Consider the following 22,257-nt stretch of genomic DNA (forward strand, 5'->3'; position numbering starts at 1 on the left):
TGGAATTTTTTTTACATGATCCTTCATAACTACCTAGGAGAATTATACCTATAGCTTCATCATGATCTACCCCTTATTTTTAGCATTTAGGGACTACATAACAAAAATCAAATGATTTTCTTATTCGTTTGTGGATTTTGATTAAAAAAAGCACCAGGCGCACATGTCACCTAAACTCCATGGATTATAACACATGAAAATGAAAAAAAATTATTTCCAGTGCCATGCCTCGTTTGAACTAGAAAATGTCGACGTTTGCCCCTTCGAACCAATGCACGCCATTAAAAAGCTCATCATGATATCTACAAAACATTTCAGCCAAAAAATCGGTGGGCTCACATATCACCCAAAATTCATAAACCATTACACATGAAGAATGGAAAAAACTTTATTTCTCATTTCATTCCTTGTTTGAACTTGAAAATGCCGATGTTTGCCCTGTGAACCAATGCACACCATTAAATAGATAGTCACAGATGTCCACAAAAAATTTTAAACAAAAATAGTTGGCGCACATGTCACCCAAAATTTGTAGACTATAACACACAAAAAATTCAAAGATCCCTATTAGTGTTTCAGACTTCGTTTTGAACTTCAAAATATCGACGTTTTCCTTTTTGAACCATGAATCTGGCGCTTCGGAGAATCAATTTTTTTTAGGAAAAACTTTATTATAACCTCTGTAGTGAGTTGGGGAAGCGGTACGTACAGTCCCACTATTTTTTCGATATATTTTCACATTTACAAGTCACTTTTAGAAATTATGCGATATTTTTAGTTTTTCGTGTGTATTATTAGCCCATGGATCTAGCGCATTAAGCACTCACAATTTATTTCTTAAAGATATTTATTAGGACCTCCATAATGAGTTGAGAAATATTGCGTATAGTCCCACCATTAATTTCAGGCATATTTTGGAATTTACAAAAAAACTTTTAGGAATTATGTGGCTTTCTTGTTTTTATTTTGTGTATTAGCCCATGGATCTGAAGCCTCGGAGCATCCAATTTTTCTTTTGAAAAAACTTTATTACAACCTCCATCATGAGCTGGGGAAACGTTACATACAGTCTTACCGTTTTAAGCATATTTTAACATTTACAAGCTAACTTTTAGGAATTACGAGACTTTATTGGTTTTTTTTGTGTATTAGCTCATGGATATGAAACTTCGGAGCACCTTAATTTTTTTTTAAAAAAATTTTATGAGGACCTCCGTAATGAATCAAGGAAGCAAGCACTATGTACAGTCCCACTGTTTTAGGCATATTTTCACGTTTATAAGCCAATTTTTAGGAATTTAGAAGCTTTCTTGTTTTTTTGTGTATATTAGCCCATGGATCTGGTAACTATGAGCATTCAATTTTATTTTGGAAAAATCTTTATGATGACCTCCATAAATGAATTGGGAAATATATGCATATTACCACCGTATGATAAGTCATATTTTCACATTTACAAGCTAATCTTTAAGAATTACATAAGTTTTTTATTTTTTGTGTGCATTAGTCAATGGATCTAGCGCCTCGGAGCACCTTAATTCTTTCTCAAAAAATTTTATGAGGACTTACGTAATGTGTTAGGTTACCACCACGTATACTTACACATTTTTTACGCCAATTTTTGCATTTACAGGCCCCTTTTTAGGATATACCAAAATTCCTTGATTTCTCTTATGTCATAGCCCATATATTTGAAGCTCTAGAGCACCCACATTGTTTTCTCAAAAAATTTTATACGAACCTCCACAATGAGTTGGGAACCACCATATATACTCACACCATTTTTTCACGTCCATTCTCACATTTACAGACCATTTTTTAAGAATTACCTAAATTACTCTAATTTCGTGTGTTATGATCCGTGAATTTTTTGTGATATGAAAATTTTAAAATAAAATGGCCAAAATTTTCATGGACGTCCGTTAATACCTTAACAATGGACTCAATTCATCTCGTGGGGGAAACATGCGATTTTTCAAGTTCAAACGAGCACTAAAACAGATAACGCAGATTTCGTCAATTTTCGTGTGCTATACACTCCATGAATTTTTGTGATCTTGAATTCCCAAAATAAAATGATCAAAATTTTTCATGGGCGTCCATTAAGACATTAGCAATGGATCCAATTCGTCCCGCGGAGAAAGCAGACACATTTTCAGGTTCAAACAAACCCCAAAGCACATAAAAACATAAATTTTTCTGATTTTCGTGTGTTATAGTCCCTAAACAAAATGACCAAAATTTTTCATGAACGTTCATTAAGACCTTAGCAATGGACTAGTTCGTCCTGTGGGAAAACTGACACATTTTCAAGTTCAAACGAGCCCCAAATTAGGTAAAGTGGTAAACACGGATTTTACCGATTTACATTTATTATAGTCCATGGATTTTTTGTGATATGAAATTACCGAAACAAAAGGACTAAAATTTTCATGGACGTCCAATAAGACCTTATCAATGGACCCAGTTCGTCCTGCGAGAAAAAAGAGGGCATTTTCAAGTTCAAACGAGTCCCAAAGTAGGTAAATATGAATTTTATCGACTTTCGTGTTCTATATTCCATGGACTTTTTGTGATCGGGAATTCCCAAACGAAATGACCAATATTTTCATAGACGTCCGTTAAGACCTTAGAAATGGATTCAATTTGTCCCATGGAAATAACGAAAACATTTTCAAGTTCAAACGAGCTCCGAAGCAGGTAAATGTTGATTTTGTCAATTTTCTTGTGCTATAATCCATGAATTTTTTGTGATCAAGAACTTTCGAAACGAAATGGACAAGATTTTTCATGGACATTCGTCATGACCTTAGATATGGACCTGTTCGTTCCGCAGGGAAAATAGGTGCATTTTAAAGTTCAAACGAGCCCCTAAGCAAGTAAACACATATTTTGCCTATTTTCTTGTGCTATAGTATATGAAATTTTTGTGATCCAAAATTCCCAAAACGAATTGGCCAAAATTATTTCATGAAAGTTTGTTAAGACGTTGGTAATGTATCCAGTTCGTCCCGCAGGAAAAATGACTGCATTTTCATGTTGAAAGGAGCCCAAAAGTAGGTAAACACAGATTTTACCAATTTTTGTGTGTTATTTTCCATGGAACTTTTGTAATCCAAAATTCCCAAAATAAAGTGACCGAAATTTTTCATGGAGGTCTATTAAGATGTTGAAAATGTATCTAGTTCGTCCCCCAGTGAAAAACAGACACATTTCAAGTTCAAACGAGCCCCAAAGCAAGTAAACACATATTTTATCGATTTTCATGTGCTACTATAGTCCATGAAATATTTATAATTTGAAATTTCTAAAATAAAATGACCAAAATTTTTCATAGACATACTTTTAGACGTTGGCAATGTATCTAGTTCATTCCGCGAAGAAAATTAACGTATTTCCAAGTTACAACGAGCCCTAAAGGAGGTAAACACATATTTTTCTAATTTTCATGTGTTATAGTCCATGATTTTTTTGTGATCCAAATTTCCGAAATGAAATGATCAAAATTTTTCAAAATGTTCGTTAAGACGCTAGCAATGTATCCAATTTGTCTCTTGGGGAAAATGGACACATTTTAGAGTTCGAACAATCTCCAAAGCAGGTAAACGGATATTAATCCGATTTTCGTGTCTTACTTGTCCATTGATTTTTTGTCATTCAGAATTTCTGAAATGAAATGACCAAAATTTTTCATTGACGTTCGTAAAGAGATTGGTAATGTATTTTGCTTATGTTGTGGGAAAGCGAGCTCATTTTCAAGTTCAAATGAGCCCAAAAGAAGGTAAATGCAGATTTTTCAGATTTTTGTGTGTTATAATCCATCACATTTTTGTATTCAAGAACTTTTGAAATAAAATGTCTAAGTTTTTTTATGGAAATCTGTTAAGACATTGACAATGTATCCAGTTTGTCCCGCGAGGATAACAAGCACATTTTCAAGTTTAAACGAGTCCCGAAATTTTTTCAAGATTTTATCGATTTTGTGTGTTATAGTCCATGAAATTTTTGTAATTTAGAATTCCCGAAAGAAATGGACAAATTTTTTCATGCATGCCCGTTAAAACGTTGGTAATGTTTCCAGTTCGTTCCGCGGGGAAAACACACGCATTTTCAATTTCAAATAGGCCCAAAGCTGGTAAACGCACGTTTTGTCGATTTTCATGTGCTATAATTCATGGAATTTTTGTGATCCGAAATAATCAAAATAAAATGGTTGAAATTTTTCATGGACGTTCATTAAGGCTTTGGAAATATATCTAGTTCGTCATGCGGGAAGAACGAGCACATTTTCAAGTTCAAACGAGCCCCAAAACAGATAAACGCAGATTATGCAGATTTCTGTGTGTTATAATCCATGAAATTTTTGTTATCCAAAATTTTTGAAATGAAATGGTTGAAATTTTTTATGGACGTCTGTTAAGATTTTTGCAATGTATCCAGTTCGTTTCTCAGAGATAACAGGTGCATTGTCAACTTCAAGCAATCCCTAAAACAAGTCAACATAGATTTTGCTGATTTTTGTGTGCTATTGTCCATGAAATTTTTGTGATTCAGAATTCTAAAAAAGATATGGATAGAATTTTTCATGGATGTTCTTTAAGGCGTTGTCAATGTATCCAATTGTTCCGCAGTGTAAAATGCGCGTTTTCAAGTTTAAACGAGCCCCAAAGTAGGTAAAAATATTTTTTTTCAATTTTCGTTTGTTATTGTCGATGAAATTTTTATTATTCGAAATTCACAAAATGAAATGACTGAAATTTTTAATGGATGTCCTTTAACACGTTGGCAATTTATTCAGTTCATCATGCGAGAAAAACGAGCACATTTTCAAGTTTAAACGAGCCCCAAGCAGGTAAACGAAAAAATTACCAATTTTCCTATGCTATAGTCTATGAATTTTTTGTGATCTGAAATTCTCAAAACACAATGGCCGAAAAGTTTTCATGGTGTTCCGTTAAGTTGTTGGCTATGTATCCAGTTCATCCCGCTGGGAAACAAATGCATTTTCAAGTTCAAACAAACTCTAAAGAAGATAAATCCATATTTTGAGTACATTGATTTTTTTTAATCTAGAATATCCTGAATTAAAATATACAAAAAAATTCATGGACGTCCATTAAGACGTTGACAATGTATCCAGTTCGTCCCGCAAGAATAACAAGCTCATTTCAAGTTCAAATGAGTCCCAGAAGAGGAAAACACAAATTTTATCAATTTTTATGTGCTATAAATCTATATTATTTTTGTGATACATAATTTTCAAAACAAAATGGCCAAGAATTTTCATGGATGTTTGTTAAGACATTGACAATGTATTTTGTTCATGCCGCAGGAAAAAAGGGCGCATTTTCCTGTTTAAACGAGCCCAAAGCTTGTAAATGCAGAATTCGCTGATTTTCCTGTGCTATAGTCAATAGAATTTTTGTGATCCGAAATTCAAGAATGAAATGGTCAAAAAATTTCATGGAATGGTCTTGACGGACGTCCACGAAAATCGTCGAAATGAGGGGTATGCTCGCTTCGGGGCTCATTTGACCTTCCAAATGGGTCGGACAAGCCGTGATGGCCAACCGTATGCATAGACAAGGTCTTGACGGATGTCCACGAAAAATTTTGGCATTTTTGACGTCGGAATCTGGATCACCCAAAAAATGATGTGCTATAGCACACGAAAATCGTTGAAATAAAGTGTATGCTCGCTTCGGGGCTCGTTTGACCTTCCAAATGGGTCGGACAAGCCGTGATGGCCAACCGTATGCATAGACAAGGTGTTAAAGGACGTCCACAAAAAAATTTGGCATTTTGACGTCGGAATCCAGATCACCCAAAAAATGATGTGCTATAGCACACGAAAATCGTCGAAATGAGGGGTATGCTCGCTTCGGGGCTCGTTTGACCTTCCAAATGGGTCGGACAAGCCGTGATGGCCAACCGTATGCATAGACAAGGCCTTGAAGGACGCCCACGAAAAAATTTGGCATTTTTGACGTCGGAATCCGGATCACGAAAAAATGATGTGATATAGCACACGAAAATCGTCGAAATAAGGGGTATGCTCGCTTTGAGGCTCGTTTGACCTTCCAAATGGGTCAGAGAAGCCGTGATGGCCAACCGTATGCATAGAAATGGTCTTGAAGGACGTCCACGAAAAAATTTGGCATCCAGATCACCCAAAAATGGTGTGCTATAGCACACGGAAATCGTCGAAATGAGGGGTATGCTCGCTTCGGGGCTCGTTTGACCTTCCAAATGGGTCGGATAGGTCGTGATGGCCAACCGTATGCATAGACAAGGTCTTGACGGACGTCCACGAAAACATTTGGCATTTTTGACGTCGGAATCCGGATCACCCAAAAAATGGTGTGCTATAGTACACGAAAATCGTCGAAATGAGGGGTATGCTCGCTTTGGGGCTCGTTTGACCTTCCAAATGGGTCGTACAAGCTGTGATGTCCAACCGTATACATAGACAAGGTGTTGACGGAAGTCCATGAAAAATTTGGCATTTTTGACGTCACAATCCAGATCACCCAAAAAATGGTGTGCTATAGCACACGAAAATCGTCGAAATGAGGGGTATGCTCGCTTCGGGGCTCGTTTGACCTTCCAAATGGATCGGATAGGCCGTGATGGCCAACCGTATGCGTAGACAAGGTCTTGACGGACGTCCAAAAAAAATTTGGCATTTTTGACGTCGGAATTCGGATCACCAAAAAATGGTGTGCTATAACACACGAAAATCGTCGAAATGAGGGGTATGCTCGCTTCGGGGCTCGTTTGACCTACCAAATGGGTCGGAAAAGCCGTGATGGCCAACCGTATGCATAGACAAGGTCTTGACGGACGTCCACAAAAAAATTTGGCATCCGAATCACCCAAAAAATGGTGTGCTATAGCACACGAAAATCGTCGAAATGAGGGGTATGCTCGCTTTGGGGTTTGTTTGACCTTCCAAATGGGTCGGACAAGCCGTGATGGCCAACCGTATGCATAGAAAAGGTCTTGACGGACGTCCACGAAAAAATTTGGCATTTTTGACGTCGGAATCTGGATCACCCAAAATATGGTGTGCTATAGCACACGAAAATCGTCGAAATGAGGGGTATGCTCGCTTCGGGGCTCGTTTGATCATCCAAATGGGTTGAAAAAGCCGTGATGGCCAACCGTATGCATATAAAAGGTCTTGACGGAGTCCACGAAAAAATTTGGCATTTTTGACGTCGAAATTCGGGTAACCCAAAAAATGGTGTGCTATAGCACACGAAAATCGTCGAAATGAGGGGCATGCTCGCTTCGGAGCTCGTTTGACCTTCGAAATGGGTCGGACAAGCCGTGATGGCCAACCGTATGCATAGACAAGGTCTTTACAGACGTCCACGAAAAAATTTGGCATTTTTGACGTCGGAATCCGGATCACCCAAAAAATGGTGTGCTATAGCACATGAAAATCGTCGAAATGAGGGACATGCTCGCTTTGAGGCTCGTTTGACCTTCCAAATGGATCGGAAAAGACGTGATGGCCAACCGTATGCATAGACAAGGTCTTGATGTACGTCCACGAAAAAACTTGGCATTTTGACGTCGAAATCTGGATCTCCCAAAAAATGGTGTGCTTAACACACGAAAATCGTCGAAATGAGGGGTATGCTCACTTCGGGGATCGTTTTACCTTCCAAATGGGTCGGACAAGCCGTGATGGCCAACCGTATGCATAGACAATGTCTAGACGGACGTCCACAAAAAAATTAGCATTTTTAACGTCGAAATCCGGATCACTCAAAAAATGGTGTGCTATAGCACACGAAAATCGTCGAAATAAGGGTTATGCTCGCTTCGGGGCTTGTTTGACCTTCCAAATGGGTCAGACAAGACGTGATGGCCAACCGTATACATAGACAAGGTCTTGACGGACGTCCACGAAAAAATTTGACATTTTTTACGTCGGATTTCCAGATCACCCAAAAATGTTTTGCTATAGCACACGAAAATCGTCGAAATGAGGGGTATGCTCGCTTCGGGGCTCGTTTGACCTACCAAATGGGTCGGACAAGCCGTGATGGCCAACCGTATGCATAGACAAGGTCTTGACAGACGTCCACGAAAAAATTTGGCATCCGGATCACCCAAAAAATGGTGTGCTATAGCACACGAAAATCGTCGAAATGAGGGGTATGCTCGCTTTGGGGCTTGTTTGACCTTCCAAATGGGTCGAACAAGCCGTGATGGCCAACCGTATGCATAGAAAAGGTCTTGACGGACGTCCACGAAAAAATTTGGCATTTTTGACGTCGGAATCCGGATCACCCAAAATATGGTGTGCTATAGCACACGAAAATCGTCGAAATGAAGGGTATGCTCGCTTCGGGGCTCGTTTGATCATCCAAATGGGTCAAAAAAGCCGTGATGGCCAACCGTATGCATAGAAAAGGTCTTGACGGAGTCCACGAAAAAATTTGGCATTTTTGACGTCGAAATTCGGGTCACATAAAAAATGGTGTGCTATAGCACACGAAAATCGTCGAAATGAGGGGCATGCTCGCTTCGGGGCTCGTTTGACCTTCCAAATGGGTCGGAAAAGCCGTGATGGCCAACCGTATGCATAGAAAAGGTCTTGACGGACGTCCACAAAAAAATTTGGCATTTTTGATGTCGAAATCCGGATTACCTAAAAAATGGTGTGTTATAGCACAAGAAAATCCGTAAAAATGAGGGGTATGCTCGCTTTGAGACTCGTTTGACCTTCCAAATGGGTCGGACATGCCGTGATGGTCAATCGTATGCATAGACAAGGACTTGACGGACGTCCACGAAAAAATTTCGCATTTTTGACGTCAGAATCTGGATCACCCAAAAAATGGTGTGCTATAGCACATGAAAATCGTCGAAATGAGGGGTATGCTCGCATCGGGGCTCGTTTTACCTTCCAAATGGGTCGGACAAGCCGTGATGGCCAACCGTATGCATAGACAAGGTCTTGACGGACGTCCACGAAAAAATTTGGCATTTTGACGTCGGAATCTGGATCACCCAAAAAATGGTGTGCTATAGCACACGAAAATCGTCGAATTGAGGGGTATGCACACTTCGGGGCTCGTATGCATAGATTAGGTCTTGACGGACGTCTACGAAAAAATTTAGCTTTTTTGACGTCGGAATCCGGATAACCCAAAAAATGGTGTGCTATAGCACACGAAAATCGTCAAAATGAGGGGTATGCTAGCTTCGGGGATCGTTTGACCTTCCAAATGGGTCGGACAAGCCGTGATGGCCAACCGTATGCATAGACAAGGTCTTGACGGACGTCTACGAAAAAATTTGGCATTTTTGAAGTCGGAATTCGGATCACCCAAAAAGAGGTGGCACACGAAAATCATCGAAATGAGGGGTATGCTCGCTTCGGGGCTCGTTTGACCTTCCAAATGGGTCGGACAAGCCGTGATGTCCAACCGTATGCGTAGACAAAGTCTTGACGGACGTCCACAAAAAAATTTGGCTTTTTTGACTTCGGAATTCGGATCACCCAAAAAATGGTGTGCTATAGCACACGAAAATCGTCGAAATGAGGGGTATGCTCGCTTCGGGGCTCGTTTTACCTTCCAAATGGGTCGGACAAGCCGTGATGGCCAACCTTATGCATAGACAAGGTCTTGAAGGACGTCCACTAAAAAATTTGGCATTTTTGACGTCGAAATCCGGATCACCCAAAAAATGGTGTGCTATAGAACACGAAAATCGTCGAAATGAGGGGTATGCTCGCTTCGGGGCTCGTTTGACCTTCCCACTGGGTCGGACAAGCTGTTATGGCCAACCGTATGCATAGACAAGGTCTTGACGGACGTCCACGAAAAAATTTGACATTTTTGACGTCGGAATCCGGATCATCCAAATAATGGTGTGCTATAGCACACGAAAATTATCGAAATGAGGGGTATGCTCTCTGCAGGGCTCGTTTGACCTTCAAAATGGGTCGGAAAAGCCGTGATGGCCAACCGTATGTATAAACAAGGTCTTGACGGACGTTCACAAAAAAATTTGACATTTTTGACGTCGAAATCCGGATCACACAAAAATGGTGTTCTATAGCTAACGAAAATCATTGAAATGAGGGGTATGCTCGCTTCGGGGATCGTTTGACCCTCCAAATGGGTAGGACAAGCCGTGATGGCCAACCGTATGCATAGAAAAGGTCTTGATGGACGTCCACGAAAAAATTTGGCATCCAGATCACCCAAAAAATGGTGTGCTATAGCACACGAAAATCATCGAAAAGAGGGGTATGCTCACTTCGGGGCTCGTTTGACCTTCCAAATGGGTCGGAGAGGCCGTGATGGCCAATCGTATGCATAGACAAGGTCTTGACGGACGTCCAAGAAAAAATTTGGCTTTTTGACGTCAGAATTCGGATCACCCAAAAATTTGTGTGCTATAGCACACGAAAATCGTCGAAATGAGGGGTATGCTCGCTTCGGGGCTCGTTTGACCTTCTAAATGGGTCGGACAAGCTGTGATGGCCAACCGTATACATAGACTAGGTCTTGATGGACGTCCACAAAAAAATTTGACATTTTTGACGTCGGAATCCTGATCACCCAAAAAAGGTGCGTTATAGCACACGAAAATCGTCGAAATGAGGGGTATGCTCGCTTCGGGGATCGTTTGACCTTCCAAATGGGTCGGATAAGCCGTGATAGCCAACCGTATGCATAGACAAGGTCTTGACAGACGTCCACGAAAAAATTTGAAATTTTTGACGTCGGAATCCGGATCACCCAAAAAATGGTGTGCTATAGCACACGAAAATCGTCGAAATGAGGGGTATGCTCACTTCGGGGCTCGTTTGACCTTCCAAATGGGTCAGACAAGCCGTGATAGCCAACCGTATGCATAGACAAGGTCTTGAAAGACGTCCACGAAAAAATTTGAAATTTTTGACGTCGGAATCCGGATCACCCAAAAAATGATGTGCTATAGCGCACGAAAATCATCGAAATAAGGGGTATGCTCGCTTCGGGGCTCGTTTGACCTTCCAAATGGGTCGGACAAGCCGTGATGGCCAACCGTATGCATAGACAAGGTCTTGACGGACGTCCACGCAAAAATTTGGTATTTTTGACGTCGGAATCCGGATCACCCAAAAAATGGTGTGCTATAGCACACGAAAATCGTCGAAATGAGGGGTATGCTCGCTTCGGAGCTCGTTTGATCTTCCAAATGGGTCGAACAAGCTGTGATTGCAAACCGTATGCATAGACAAGGTCTTTATGGACGTCCACGAAAAATTTAGCATTTTTGACGTCGGAATCCGGATCACCCAACGTCGAAATAAGGGGTATGCTCGCTTCGGGGCTCATTTGAACTTCCAAATGGGTCGGACAAGCCGTGATGGCCAACTGTATGCGTAGAAAAGGTCTTTACACACGTCCACCAAATTTTTTTGCATTTTTGACGTCGGAATCTGGATCATCCAAAAAATGGTGTGCTATAGCAAACGAAAATCGTCGAAATAAGGGGTATGCTCGCTTCGGGGCTCGTTTGACCTTCCAAATGGGTCGGAAAAGCCGTGATGGCCAACCGTATGCATAGACATGGTCTTGTCGGACGTCCACGAAAAAATTTGGCATTTTTGACGTCGGAATCCGGATCACCCAAAAAATCGTGTGCTATAGCACACGAAAATCATTGAAATTAGAGGTATGCTCACTTCAGGGCTCGTTTGACCTTCCAAATAAGTCGGACAAGCCTTGATGACCAACCGTATGCATAGACAAGGTCTTGACGGACGTCCACGAAAAATTTGGCATTTCTTACTTCGGAATTCGGATCACCAAAAAATGGTGTGCTATAGCACGTTAAAATCGTCGAAATGAGGGGTATGCTCGCTTCGGGGCTCGTTTGACCTTCCAAATGGGTCGAACAAGCCGTGATGGCCAACCGTATGCATAGAAAAGGTCTTGACGGACGTCCACGAAAAAATTTGACATTTTTGACGTCGGAATCTGGATCACCCAAAAAATGGTGTGCTATAGCACACGAAAATCGTCGAAATGAGGGGTATGCTCGCTTCGGGGCTCATTTGACCTTCCAAATGGATCGGACAAGCCGTGATGGCCAACCGTATGCATGGACAAGGTCTTGATGGAGGTCCACAAAAAAAATTTGTATTTTTGACGTCGGAATCCGGATCACCCAAAAAATGGTGTGCTATAGCACACGAAAATCGTCGAAATGAGGGGTATGCTCGCTTCGGGGCTCATTTGACCTTCCAAATGGATCGGACAAGCCGTGATGGCCAACCGTATGCATGGACAAGGTCTTGATGGAGGTCCACAAAAAAAATTTGTATTTTTGACGTCGGAATCCGGATCACCCAAAAAATGGTGTGCTATAGCACACGAAAATCGTCGAAATGAGGGGTATGCTCGCTTCGGGGCTTGTTTGACCTTCCAAATGGGTCGGACAAGCCGTGATGGCCAACCGTATACATAGGCAAGGTCTTGACAGACGTCCACGAAAAAATTTAGCATTTTTGACGTCGGAATCCGGACCATCCAAAAAATGGTGTGCTATAGCACACGAAAATCGTCGAAATGAGGGGTATGCTCGCTTCGGGGCTCGTTTGACTTTCCAAATCGGTCGGACAAGCCGTGATGGCCAACCGTATGCATAGACAAGGTCTTGACGAACGTCCACGAAAAAATTTGTCATTTTTGACGTCGGAATCCGGATCACCCAAAAAATGGTGTGCTATAGCACACAAAAATTCTATTGACAATGTATCTAGTTTGATTGGTAGGGAAAACGAACACGGTTTCAATTCTAAACGAGCCCCAAAGTAGGTAAACACAATTTTTTTTCAATTTTCATGTACTATAATCAATGAAATATTTGTTATCCAGAGTTCTGAAATGAAATGACTGAAATTTTTCCATGGATGTCCGTTAAGACAAACATTGTATGTAGTTTGTTCCGCAGGAAAAACGAGTGTATTTTCAAGTTCAAACGAGCCCCAAAGCAAGCAAAAACGCAGATTTTATCGATTTTTGTGCATTATAATCTATAGAATTTTTGTAATCTAGAATTCCTGAAAATAAATGACCAAAATTATTTATGGACGTCTTTATGACGTTGGAATTGTATTCAATTCATCTCGGGAAAAAAACGAATGCATTTTGTAGTTTAAAGGAGCCCCAAAGTAGGTAAACGCTGACTTTGCCGATTTTCATGGGCTACAGTCCATAGAATTTTGTAATCTGAAATTCCTGAAATGAAATGGCAAAGTTTTTTCATAGACGTTCATTAAGACGTTAACAATGTGTCTAGTTCGTTCTGAGGGAAAAACGTGCGCATTTTCAAGTTCAAAGAAGCTCAAAATATGCAATCACAATTTTTGCCAATTTTCATGCGCTATTATCCATAAATATTTTGTGATTCAAAATTTTCAAAATGAAAATACTGAAATTTTTCATGGACGTCTGTTAAAACGTTGGCAATGTATCCAGTTTTTCTACAAGGAAAACAGACGCATTTTCAAGTTAAAAACGAGCCCCAAAGTAGGTAAACATAGATTTTATCGATTTTCATTTACTATAATTTACAGATTTTTGGTGATCCGGAATTTTTGAAATAAAATGGTCAAATTTTTTATGAATACCCGTTAAGACGTTGACGATGTATCCAATTCGTCCTGCAGGAAAAACAGACGCATTTTCAAGTTCAAATGATCCCTGAGGAAGTAAACACAAATTTTATTGACTTTTGTGTGCTATAGTCCATTGAATTTTTGTGATATGAAATTGCCAAAACGGAATGGCCTAAATTTTTCATTGACGTCCGTGAAGACTTTAACGATCTACCCTGTTTATCTCATGGGGAAAACAGTCCCATTTTAAAGTTCTAACGAGTCTCAAAGCACGTAAATGCAAATTTTTCTAATTTTTCGTTTGCTATTGTCCCTGAAATTTTTTTGATTCATAATTTCTGAAACGTAATGACCAAATTTTTTAATGGACATCCATTAAGACATTAGCATTATATCCAGTTTGTCTCTCGGGGAAAACAAGCGCATTTTTAAGTTCAAATGAGGCTCAAAATAGGTATAGGCGGATTTTGTTAATTTTCGCGTGTTATAATTCGTGGAAATTTTGTGATTCGGAATACCCGAAATGAAATGGTTAAAATTTTTCATGGATATCCGTTAAGACATTGGCAATGTATCCAGTTCATTTTGCGGGAAAAATATATGTAATTTCAAGTTCAAACGAGTTCCAACGTAAATGCATATTTTGTCAATTTTCATGAGCTATAGTCCATGAATTTTTTGTGATCTGGAATCCCGAAATCAAATAGATAAAAAATTTTCATGAACATTAGTTAAGACGTTGGCAATATATCCAGTTCGTCCAACAGGAAAAGCAAACGCATTTTAACGTTCAAACAAGCCCGAAAGCAGGTAAACATAAATTTTGTTGATTTTCATGTGCTATAATTCATGGAATTTTTGTAATCTAGAATTCCTAAAATGAAATGGTCAAATTTTTTTCACGGACGTTCGTTAAAATGTTGGTAATGTATCTAGTTCCTTCCGCAAGGAAAACAAGTGCATTTTCAAGTTCAAACAAGCCCAAAGTAAGTAAATACATATTTTATCGATTTTTGTGTATTATAGTCCATAGAATTTTTGTAATCTAGATTTCCATAGTGAAATGGCTGAAAATTTTCATGGACGTCCATTAATACGTTGAAAATGTATCCAGTTCAACCCGCGGAGAAAACGAACACATTTTCAAGATCAAACGGGCTCAAAAGCTAGTAGACGCAGATTGTGTCGATTTCCATGTGCTATATCCAATGAAATTTTTGTGATTATGAATAACTGAAGTGAAATGATCAAATTTTTTCATGGACATACGTTAAGACGTTGGCAATATATCTAGTTCGTCCCGCAGAGAAAACTGGTGCGTTTTCAAGCTCAAACGAGCACCAAAACAAGTAAATGCAGATTTTCGTATGTTATAATGCATGCAACTTTTGTTATCCATATTTTTGAAATAAAATGACCAAAATTTATCATGGGCATCCGTTAAGATGTTGCCAATGTATCTATCTCATTCGGTGGAGGAAAGCATGCGCATTTTCAAGTTCAAACAATCCCTGAAGTAAGTCCATGAAATTTTTGTGATTCAGAATTCTCAAAACAAAATGACCATTTTTTTTCATAGACATCTTTTATGACGTTGACAATGTATCTAGTTCATCCTGCAGGAAAACAGATGAATTTTCAAGTTCAAACGAGCCCCAAAGCTAGGTAAAAATAAAATTTTCTAATTTTTATGTGATATAGTCCATGAAAATTATGTGATCTAGATTCCTGAAGGAAATGACTAAAATTTTTCATGCATGTCCTTTAATACGTTGGCAATATATTCAGTCCCTCCCGCAAGGAAAACGAGCGCGTTTTCAAATTCAAACGAGTCTTATAGCAGGTAAACACAATTTTTTTTCAATTTTCATGTGCTATATAGTCCATGAAAATTTTGTGATCCGGAATTCTAAAAAGAAAATTACCAAAATTCTTCATGGACGTCTGTTAAGACGTTGACAATGTATCTAATTCGTCCCGCGGGGAAACGAGCGCATTTTCTTGTTCAAACAAGCTCCAAAAAAGATACTTTGATGAAATTTTTGTGATTCAAAATTTCCAAAAAGAAGTGGTCAATCTTCTTCATGGACGTCCGTTAAGACGTTGACAATCTAACCAATAAGTCCCCCCCCCATAGAAAACAGGCATATTTTCAAATTCAAACGAGCCTCGAAGCAGGTTAATGTTGATTTTACCGATATTCGTATGCTATAGTCCTTGGAACTTTTATGATATGAATTTTGAAACGAAATGAAATTTATTTTAGACAAACGTTCGTTAAGACATTGACAATATATTCATTTCATCCCGCAGGAGAAACCATGCGCATTTTAAAGTTCAAACGGGCCCTAAAAGGGTAAACAAAAATTATGCTGATTTTGGATTTTTATGTGATTCGCAATTCACAAAATGAAATGACCAAAATTTTTCATAGACGTCCGTTAAAACGTTGTCAATGTATCTATTTCGTCCAGCGGGAAAAGAAAATGCATTTTCCAATTTAAATGAGCGCAAAAGTAGGTAAACATATATTTTGCTGATTTTCGTGTAATATAGTCCATGAAATTTCTGTGATCCAGAATTCACGAAACAAAATGGTCAAAACTTTTCATAGACGTTCATTAAGTCGTTATTAATGTATCAAGTTCGTCCCGCGGGGAAAACAAACGTTTTTCCAGTTTGAACGAGTCCTAAAGAAGGTAAACGCAGATTTCACCAATTTTCGTGTGCTATAATTCATGAAAGTTTTGTGATCTAGAAATTTTGAAACAAATTAGCTGAAATTCTTAATGAACGTCTTTTAAGACATTGACAATGTATCTAAATCGTCTTGTGGAGAAAACAGGCGCAATTTTAAGTTCAAACGAGTCCCAAAGTAGGTAAACGCTAATTTTATCGATTTGAATGTGCTATAGTACATGAAATTTTTGTGATTCAATTTTTTGAAATCAAATAGATAAAAAATTTCATGGACGTCCATTAAGTCGTTGACAATATATACAGGTCGTTCGGCGGGAAAATCGGATGTAGTTAAAACGAGCCTCAAAGAAGGTAACGTATATTTTTCTGATTTTTGTTTACTATAAACCATGAAATTTTTGTGCTTTGAAATCTCGAAACGAAATGATCAAAATTTTTCATGGATGTCTGTTAAGACGTTGGTTATGTATCCAGTTCGTCCCGCGGGAAAAATGTGTGCATTTTCAAGTTTAAACGAGTCCAAAGTAGGTAAACACTATTTATGTCAATTTTTGTGTTATACTCCATAGAATTTTTGTAATCCAAAATTCCCGAAATGAAATGACTAAAGTTTTTCATGGATGTCCATGAAGACGTTGGCATATGTATCCAGTTCGTCCCGCGGGAAAAAGAGCGCATTTTTAAGTTTAATCGATCCCAAAAGCAGGTAAACGCAGATTTTGTCGATTTTCATGTGCTATTGTCCAAAAAAATTTTGTGATTCGGAATTCATGATATGAAATGACCAAAATTAGATGTTCGTTAAGACGTTAACAATGTATCTAGTTTGTCCCACGGGGAAAACAGATGCAAAATCAAATTCAAACAAGTCCCAAAGCAAGTAAACACAGTATAGTCCATGTAATTCTTGAAATTCAAAATTCCCGAAATGAAATGGTTGAATTTTTCATGGACGTCCGTTAAGACATTGACAATGTATCAATTCATTCAGTGAGGAAAACACACATTTTCAAGTTCAAACGAGTCTTTAAGTAGGTAAATGCAAATTTTTCAGATTTTCGTGTGTTATAGTCCATGAAATTTTTGTGATATGAAATTTTTGAATCGAAATGGACGAAATTTTAATGAACATCTTTTAACACTTTGGCAATGTATCAAGTTCATCTCGCGGGGAAGACAAGCACATTTTCAAACTCAAACAAGCTCCAAAGTAGGTAAATGCTAATTTTTCCAATTTTCATATGCTATAGTGCAAGGAATTTTCGCAATTCAGAATTTCTGAAACGAAATGGCCAAATTTTTTTATGGATGTCTCTTAAGACGTAAGCAATGTAACCAGTTCGTCTCGCGAAAATGATTTCTTTTTCAAGTTCAAACGAGTCCCAAAGTAGGTAAACACATATTTTTTTTATTTTCGTGTGTTATATTACATGAAATTTTTGTGATCCAGAATTTCTTAAACGAAATGGATTAAAATTTTCATGTACGTCCGTTAATACATTGGCAATGTATCTAGTTCGTCCCGCGGGGAAAATGAGCGCATTTTCTAGTTCAAACGAGCCCAAAGCAGGTAAACACAGATTTTATCAATTTTCGTGTGCTATATTCCATGAAATTTTTGTGATGTAGAATTTTCAAAATGAGATGGAAGAATTTTTTTAAGGACGTCCGTTAAAACATTAGCAATGTATCTAATTCGTCCTGCATGAAAAATGGAACCATTTTCAAATTCAAATAAGCCTCAAAGCAGGTAAATGCGTAATTTGCCAATTTTTTGTGCTATAATCCATGAAATTTTTGTGATACAAAATTTCTGAAATGAAATGACCGAATTTTTCATTGACGTCCATTAAGACGTTCACAATGTATCGAGTTCATCTGGCGGAGAAAGTGAGTGCCTTTTCAAGTACAAACAAGTCCCAAAGTAGGTAAACACAAATTTTATCGATTTTCGTCTGCTATAGTCTATGTAATTTTGTGATCCAGAATTTTTGAAATGAAATGGACAATTTTTTTTATAGATGTTTGTTAAGACGTTGACAATGTATCCAGTTCGTTCCGCGGGAAAACGCGTTTTAAAGTTAAAATGATCCCCGAGGAGGTAACACATGTTTTATCAATTTTTCTATGCTATAGTTCATAGTATTTTTGTGACCCGGAATTTTCAAAACGAAATGGTAAAAAATTTTCATGAATATTTGTAAAGACGTTGGCAATGTATCCAGTTCGTTCCATGGGGAAAACAGACGCATTTTTTAAGTTTAAACGAGCATCAAAGCAGGTAAATCAAATTTTATCGATTTTTGTATGCTAGAGTCCATGGAATTTTTGTGATCTGGAATTTTCAAAATGGAATGGCTGAAATTTATCATGAAAAGACGTTGTCAATATACCTAGTTCGTACCGCGGGGAAAATAGGCTTATTTCAAGTTCAAACAAACCCCAAAGTAGGTAAACATAGATTTGCAAATTTTCATGTGCTATAGTCCATGGAATTTATGTGAATCGAAATTCCTGAAATGAAAAAGCTAAAAATTTTCATGTACGTCCGTTAAGACGTTGAAATGTATCCAGTTTGTCCCACGAGGAAAAAGAGCGCATATTCAAGTTCGAACGAGCCCTTAAGTAAATACATGACGATTTTACCAATTTTCATGTGCTATAGTCCATGAATTTTTTTTGATTTGTAGTTACTTAAACAAAATGATCAAAATATTCATAGACGTTTATTAAGACATTATAAATACACCTAGTTCATCCTTCATAAAAACAGACGCATTTTCAAGTTTAAACGAGCCCCAAAGCAAGTACCCACAAATTTTAGTGATTTTCATGTGCTATAGTCCATGGATTTTTTGTGATCTAGAATTTTCAAAACAAAAAGGCCAAAATTTTTCATAAACATCCGTTAGGACCTCAATAATGGACTCATTTTATCCCACAGGAAAAACAACGGCATTTTCAAGTTCAAACAAGTTCCAAAGCAGGTTAACGCTAATTTTGTTGATAGTCCATGAATTTTTTGTGATATGGAATTTCGGAAATAAAATGGCCAAATTTTTTATGGATGTACGTTAAGACCTTAGCAATGGACTCAGTTCGTCCTGCGGGGAAAACGAACGCATTTTTAAATTCATACAAGCCCCAAAGCAGGAAAACGAAGATTTTGTCAATTTTCTTGTGCTATAGTCCATGTATTTTTTGTGATATGGGAATTCTCAAAACAAAATAATGAAAATTTTTCATAGACGTTCGTTAAGACATTAGAAATGGACCTAGTTCATCCTGCATGGAAAACGAGCGCATTTTCAAGTTCAAACGAGCATTAAAGCAGGTAAACGCAGATTTCGCCGATTTTCGAAACTTTTCAAAACGTCTTTTAAGACCTTAGCACTGGACCTAATTCATCCCGCATGGAAAATAGACGCATTTTGAAGTTCAAACGAGCTCCAAAATAGGTAAACAAAAATTTTACAAATTTTCATGTGTTATAGTCCATGATTTTTTTTAATCAGGAATTGCAAAAACAAAATGACCAAAATTTCTCAAAGACGTCTGTTAAGACCTTTGCTATAGACTCAGTTCGTCCAATGGGGAAAATGAGTGTTTTTTCAAGTTCAAACGAGCCTTAAAAAAGGTAAATGCAGATTTTATCGATTTTTGTGTTCTATAGTCCATGAATTTTTGTGATTTAAAATATCTGGAAAAAAATTGTCAAAATTCTTCATAGACTTCCGTTAAGACCTTTGCAATGGATCCAGTTTATCCCATGAAAAAAACAGGTACGTTTTAAACTTCAAACAAGCCCAAAGTAGGTAAAGACAGATTTTTACCATTTTTGTGTGTTATAGTTTATGGATTTTTTGTGATCTTGATTTTCATAACAAAATAACTGAAATTTTTTCATAGACGTACGTTAAAACCTTACAAACGGATCCAGTTTGTCTTGCACGGAAAACGAGCAATTTTACTGTTCAAACGAGCTCTAAAGTAGATAAATACACATGTTGCCGATCTTCGTGTGCTATAGTCCATGTATTTTTCTTGATATGGAACTACTGAAATAAAATGACAGAAATTTTTCAAGGACATCTGTTAAGACCTAAGAAATAGACCCAGTTCGTTCCGCAGGGAAAACGAGCACTTTTTAAAGTTTAAACAAACCCTAAAATAGGAAAACACAAATTTTATCGATTTTCATATGCTATAGTCCATGGACTTTTGTGATCAGAAATTTTCAAAATAAAATGACCAAAATTTCTCATGGATGTCCCTTAAGACCTTAGCAATGGACCCTATTCGTCCCGCGGGGAAAACGGGTGCATTATCAAGTTCAAACAAGCCCAAATCAGGTAAACAAAAAATTTTGCCGATTTTTCGTGCACTTTAGTCCATGAATTTTTTGTTATCTGGCATTTTCAAAACAAAAATGACTTAAATATTTCATGGACGTCCATTAAACTTTAGCAATGAATCAATTCGTCCCACAGGGAAACTGGATGCATTTTCAAGTTCAAACAAGCCCAAAGTAGGTAATGACGATTTTATCAATTTTCGTGTGCTATAGTTCATGAAAATTTTGTGATATGTAATTCCTTAAACAAAATGATCAAAAAAAAATTATGGACATTCGTTAAGACATTATAAATGCACCTAGTTCATCCTTCGGTGAGAATATACACATTTTCAATTTCAAACAACCCCCAAAAAAGGTAACCGCATATCTTACCAATTTTCGTGTGCTATATGCCATGAATTTTTTGTGATGTAGAATTTCCAAAACAAAATGGTCAAAAATTTTCATAGACATCCGTTAAGACCTCAACAATTGACTCAGTTCATTTCGCAGGAAAAACGACGGCATTTTCAAGTTCAAACAAGTCACTAAGCAGGTAAACGCTAATTTTATCGATTTTAATGTGCTATAGTCCATGGATTTTTTGTGATTTGGAATTCCCAAAAAAAGTGACCAAAATTTTTTAAGGATGTCTGTTAAGACTTTAGCAATGGACCCAGTTCGTCCTACGGAAAAAACGGAAATAATTTAAAGTTCAAACAAGCGCCAAAGTACGTATACAAAGATTTTGTCAATTTTCATGTGCTATAGTCAATGGATTTTGTTGTGATCTGGTATTCTCGAAAAAAATGAACAAAATTTTTCATTGACGTTCGTTAAGACACTAGAAATGGACCTAGTTCATTCCGCGTGGAAAACGTGCGCATTTTCAAGTTCAAACAAGCCCCAAAGCAGGTAAACACAAATTTTGTCGATTTACGTGTGCTATAGTTACATGGATTTCTTTGTGATTGGGAATTTCTGAAACAAAATGATTGAATTTTTTCATGGACGTCCGTTAAGACCCTAGCAATGGACCCAATTCGTCCTGCGGGGAAAACAAATGCATTTTCAAGTTCAAACGAGCTCCATAGCTGGTAAACATAGATTTTGCCAATTTTAGTGTGCTATAATCCTTGGATTTTTTGTGATTTGAAATTTCCAAAACAAAATAGCCAAAACATTTCATGGACGTCCTTTAATACCTTAGCAATGGACCTAATTCGTTCTACAGAAAAAATAGGCGCATTTTCAATTTCAAACGAGCTCCAAAGCTAGTTAACACAGATTTTATCATTTTCATGTGCTATAGTTTATGGATTTTTTGTGATCTAGAATTCTCAAAACAAAATGACCAAAATTTTTCATAGACGTTGACACCCAATTTTTGACCTGCGTTGGTATAAATTAATTATCGAGCTTCATGAGTTTTCAAATTATTTAAGTTAATTAGTTTTATAAGTCTTGCGAACTGGGACATAGTCCAAAGAGGAATGTCAAACTCTTAGGACGCGAGCAGAGGAGCGACTTCCACCACGATCGAACCACCCCTCTCGAGGCATACGGGTTTTCTCTAGTTCTG

This window comes from Solanum lycopersicum, chromosome 12, assembly GCF_036512215.1.
Source record: "Solanum lycopersicum chromosome 12, SLM_r2.1".
Classification (NCBI taxonomy): Eukaryota; Viridiplantae; Streptophyta; class Magnoliopsida; order Solanales; family Solanaceae; genus Solanum; species Solanum lycopersicum.